Source organism: Daphnia pulicaria, chromosome 1, assembly GCF_021234035.1.
Source record: "Daphnia pulicaria isolate SC F1-1A chromosome 1, SC_F0-13Bv2, whole genome shotgun sequence".
NCBI classification, from domain to species: domain Eukaryota; kingdom Metazoa; phylum Arthropoda; class Branchiopoda; order Diplostraca; family Daphniidae; genus Daphnia; species Daphnia pulicaria.
The window spans coordinates 26,459,817-26,465,531 of record NC_060913.1 but is presented as its reverse complement, the minus strand read 5'-3'; the positions used below and the strand labels follow the sequence as shown (position 1 = coordinate 26,465,531).

General features: G+C 38.1%; 1 long non-coding RNA gene and 1 pseudogene across 1 annotated transcript; one reads left to right on the top strand and one right to left on the bottom strand.

Moving 5' to 3' along the window:
• The first annotated feature begins 1,382 nt into the window (after positions 1-1,382).
• LOC124318574 lies at positions 1,383-4,818 on the top strand (annotated as a pseudogene).
• Positions 4,819-4,837: 19 nt separating this feature from the next.
• On the bottom strand, positions 4,838-5,426 carry LOC124320175. Its single transcript, XR_006913809.1, has 3 exons — positions 5,310-5,426; positions 4,942-5,193; positions 4,838-4,876 (listed from the first exon to the last, which is right to left on the bottom strand). It is a non-coding gene; the product is annotated as an uncharacterized LOC124320175 (long non-coding RNA).
• Positions 5,427-5,715: the final 289 nt, after the last annotated feature.

Below are 5,715 nucleotides of genomic sequence, written 5' to 3'. Positions count from 1 at the left end.
AAGAACCTACAAAAAAACCTGATAAAGATAAATCTGATAAAGAAAAGGCAAATGCGGCGAATAAAAGAAACTAAAAATCCAGTCAAGAAAATTATGAACAGGTTTAAGAAAAAGTAGATGACTAAGAAAAGGAATTCCGAGAATGAACGAAATAGGACCGGAAGAAAATGACGAGGATGGAAAGGGTGATGCAAAGGGAAAACGGGAAAGATGCGACTGGAAGAATGGCCGGAAGGAGTACACGGAGGAAAGTGACTGGAAGAAATGGACCGGATGAATAACACGGAAAGATGTGACGGGAAGAAGAATGGCTGGAAATAGAACATATGGAAGAAAGTGAATGAGGCAAAAAAAAAATGACCGGAAAAAGATTTAAGAGAGAAAAACTGGAAAAACGGGAAATGCAAATGACACTCTTTACTTCTAAACTTCCCCTATACAGCAACTTTTATTTGCTTGTTATTATAACACTCTTTCTTAACAACTATCACTTAAACCCCCTTTCCCCTCCCAATGAAAAAACAATCTGAAATGGAAATTTCGACCACGGCTCAATAAAATCATTGGTTATTCAAATAAAAATCTAGCGGTATAACGATTCGCTTACAATACGAATGCGTACGAATGGCATATAATTCGGTAGCTCGACGTTTCAAACTCTGAGCGCTAGATCCGCCACTTCCCACTTAGGTCGATCGGGAGGGGATAGTTAGAAAAAAGCCACACAATATTATATAAAATTTTCCCTGTTTCAACAGCCATCAAAAGTATGCCACTCATGAGATTTAGTTGGAAATGTCGAACAAACTGGACGGCCGCCCAAAAAATAAATGAATTTGTTCTCTTCAGGCCAATGGCATAACCAGATTGTTTACATCAGCCCACTACAGAAATTTCATGTCTAAAACAGGAAAATCAATCGTAATAAATCCTCGTAATCATTTAAATCAATGTCCATTCCTAAAACTTGTGAGATTTTAAAAAAGAAATCCCATTTGATTGGAAAAAGTTTCAAAGTTCCAATAGGTGGATCCATCTGAAAAGATTTGATTTCGTTGAATTAGACGACTACAAATTTTGTTGACACAACGCAAAAAGGAGCTTCAGTTTTCATTTTTTTTTTCACTGAAAATATTTCAACATTTATCAACATTTAATATCCAGAGCGTTCTGTTTGTAAATTGAAAGCTCGACATGAATATCAAATGACAGTATGACACTTCTGTTTTATCGTCCACTCGATCCTGGACTTTAATCGCAACACTCGTACTAACTGCACTGCACAAAGACACTGGAAAACCCAATTCGAATGAGTCTGACGTCATATGTATTTCTGTATAAAACGCGGTGAATTGGCCGTAGTCCCCATTCAGTTGTAAATTCAACCGCCGCGTCAATAAAACAGCAATGCCAATAATATAGCTGACACCATTTCTTCTTCATTTAACTTTTGCTGTCGTATATTCTGATCTACAAATCGGTAAACCCGATCCATTTTTAAATGGAAAAGCTTCAAAAATTCATTTTACTGTTTTAATTATAGCCTCAACACGAATATCTCTACACAGCACATTTGTTGAATGGGAATGGCCGCAATTGCGACGAGGTGTATCCTCACCATCTTTTTGGTTTTTTCCCGTTTGCTGTTGTAATTGCCAATCAGACGGCAGCCCCAGCGTTTGTTCTTCTTGGAACAAACTGCAAATCTCACCGGATCCGTTCACTTCGATGGAGTACGGCAACTTTTTCATCGAAATTTACGAACACACAAACAACAAGAAATCGGCGACTGCTGCCATCGAGAAGAAATATTTCTATTCACCCATTGGGCTGTTGGACAACCAAAGTGCAGTGAGTGCTTAAAACAGGGTCACGAAAAAGCCAGAAATGAGATTCCGCATTGAAATGTGGAACGACAAAGTCCAAAAACAAGTTGTGAAACATTTGAGTGAAATCGTGGGTCACGAAATCAAATCCAATAAAGTGAGAATCTTTCCCTTAGAAAAGTTTATCCTCAAAAGCAGCAAAAGACCCACAGTGGATTATTCGCTGCCGGAGTGGACGAAGTATGAAAAGAGCAAAACCCTGCGGATTTCTCTGTCTTGTTATGACCAGAAATTTGGCGACGAAATGGCCAGTGAAATGCGATCCGTTCCCGAGCACTTTTACCATTTCAAACTCTTCTACAGTTTCTCAACGCAGCAGCCGTCGCACATCAAACAGGCCACCATCAATGTAGACAGTGTTACTTCAGGCCAAATGGTCACCAAACTTTTACAGAAATTTGGGGACCAAAACGAAGTTTTTCTCTCGGCCAACGACGAGAGAAAAATGCTGACGGAAATGGCCAGCAAAATTCAAATGGACACATTTGATGACTACGAAGTCGGCTCTCCAGACACGGAGATTATAATCTATTTTTTTTTAAGGATTTGTTGGTCATGTCCAGGACGACAATTAAAGAACAAAGTGACGAAATATGGGACTCTGTTTTCTGGAATGAAGACAATTACCGGCCTGACAGGACAACGAGAGTTTTGAACGAAATCGTCAATAAACTGAGCACGGAAACTCGGAAGGAACTGGCGGACATGTTTCAAAAAGTGGTGAAGCAAACAGAAAAATCTACTTCAAGTAATAAAGGCGTCGAGAAAAGACGAGAGGTGCAATTCAACCTCAAACAAATGGAGAAATGGGAACTCGTCAAAAATCAGTCGGATGAGTTAAACAGAACTTTTGAGAATAAAGAACAATTTCATCACAACTACGACTCAAACATTTGGACTGATGTGGACATAATCAGTTTGACCATTTCAAGGGAAATGGCAATTGGCAAACGATTCCGATAGTTCCGGTAAGTAAAAACCACGTCCAATGGGATGAAGAGATATTCGTGCCCAAACCCATGCAACTGAGCCAAATCAATTTGGGCAAATTTAGTGATTCCCAATACTTTCAGGATCGCAACGTCCGCGTCCTTTTTACACGAACGCCGAACTGTCGGCGTCAATCAAATTTGTAGAACATGCCGAATTGACTGTCACTGACGAATGGAATAATCTCAAGGAGGAACTCAAAGGTTGAAAACAATTTCTGGCATTCACTAAACTGTTGATAAATTTTCCATCAAACAATTGCAGACACTGTGATGACGTTGGTGAAAACAAATACCGAACTTGGTAATTTGAAGACTGATTTCATAGATTTAACTAGTAAATCAGAAGGTAGGCTTTTTTATTATTCAAGAAATGGTTAGAAAAGTCTGTTTACTTTTTACATTTAATTGTGTTTCTAATTACACACAGCGTGTAAGCAGGAGTTGATGAAAACCAAAACCGAGTTGGAGAACAATTTCAGCAAAAACGTCCATGATTTATCAACAAAATTAAATTGTATTTGATTGTTTGGTTATTTAAAACAATCCAATTTAACCTTTTCAATAAATTTAGCAACTGGAAAAGAATTGAGAGAAGATATCATTCATATCAAGGCCAGTGCCGGAAAATTATCAACTGAACTCAAAGGTAAAAATTGGACGTTAAACTAAATAACAATAAGTCAACGTGAAAAACTAATCTTTATTTTTTGAATTTCTGTATGTAATAGCGAACTTTATTTTTCCCTAGTAAATATTTACAGTTTTTTTTTATTTAGAAAAATTATTTCGATTAAACTAGAGTACTTTTTTCCCATTAATGTGTTCAGTATACGTGCAACGATTTAGTCACGAACTAAAAGAAGTCGAAGAAAATCTGAATAGAGACCTGAGTGGTAGGTATACTTTTTTAAAATTATAAAATTGGTTTATTAATAAAAAATGAAATGTTTTAGCAACTTCGGATCTTTTGGAAATAACAACAACAAACTTAACCTCAACGAGAATGGAATTAGGAAGCACGATATCCGCCGTCGATAATCTGACATTCCAGTTAAATGGTGAAATAATGAAGTTTGTTTTTACAAACAAGAGGAGTGAAAGAATGAATTTGATTTCAACAGACCGAACGAGTGAAATAGTCGACATTGGTAAAATGTCAACCTCATGTTCAGATCTGCAACGAATGGGACATAAATTAAGCGGATTCTTTTCTGTTAAAGGACCGAAGAAGAAGATGGAAATGGTTTACTGTGACTTTTATCCTAATCGAAACGGTACGACTTGTTCTTTTTTACTGGTTACTAATTGGTAAAATTCTTTGATTTACAGACAAACAAAAAACGATCGGATACGCCGATATTAAATCAGCGCCCGTTTATTTCCACGTCCAGAGAAATACGACAAGCCGCACAATTAACAGTCCAATTCCGTTCGAATTCACGCGGGTAAACGAGGGAAATGCTATGAATTTAACAACAGGGAAATTCACGGCCCCGCGAGCGGGAATTTACTTCTTCTCAATCACGGGGATTTGGTATAACACAGGTTTGCGATTTTATTTGAACGGGAGTCCTATCGGAAGAAGTTCTTCTACGTCTGTGTCATTGACCTTCCAGTCGACGTTAAACTTGAAAAAAGACGATCAAATCTGGGGGCAAATTGAGGGAACCTATTTGCACGATGACGGTAACCACCACACTCATTTCACTGGCTTAATGTTGGAGGAAGAAATCGCCGACTTTGCGATTTCGTAATCCTCCAACATGCGAAAAAAAATCTTCGACTGACAACTGACTCGTAAATGACACGGGGTAATAAAAGGGGTAATGGAAGAATATTCATTCGATGCAAATTCATTCAGGTGTGGGAATTTCTTTAATCTTTACTCAAATTTTACTGTTTATGCAAAATATTGAATAAAACAATCAATGAATTGAAAATGTTTCTGAAGACTTTTACGTACGTCATGTGCTCAACGATTTTTCGCACTTGTCGGATCTAACGGAATTATACAAAAGACACAGTACGAAAAAGAAGAAGGAAAACAGTGTGTTTGTTCTTACCTTAAGTTGCCAGTTGGTTGAGAGTTGATTAGACTTGTGACTGACTGGTAGACCTTCTGGTGACCTCAGGTTGGGAAAGGGGAAAGGAATAAGTGACGCCCTCGTGAATACACTCACATTCACATGAACGTACACGTGCGACGTCACAGGAAAGGTAAAAGAAAGAAAGAGATTGGTCGGCTGAAGTCATCCGAGTGTCGAAACTGGAAGATCGGTTGCGATGGGTTGCTCGAATATCAGGCTAGGAGAGACCTAGAGAAATCACAGTATTAGTTAAATGGCAAAATAAATAACCGTAAATAACAAAAACGTGGAGATGAATAGAACTGCTAATTAAACTGTTAAACTATCATGGAAATTTCACAAACTGTCATTCAATTTCAAGCCAATCTCAATTCATTCAGATTTCAGATTCACAGCACAATCCCGCGCATAATTTCAAACTTGACGCCATCTAGTACTCGTTAACTACACTATATCTAATGACCGACATGAAAGGAATGGAGCAAGTCCCACAAGGCACAAGGACTAATAATTGGAAGAACGTTTGAAATTGTGAGTTGATGACTAATTCAAATCTTCATTAGGCTGGCAACGGAAAATCAATTGAAGAGGGTTCTGGTCACAGAATCACAGAATAACCTCGTGTTCGATAATACGTTCCACTATAATCCCGTTGAGTTGGTTAGTTTTGGCACGCACACAACATCTCAATAAAAATGCACTGCTGTCTGCTCCGTGGATCTGATCCATCGAGTAAAATACTGACTGGCT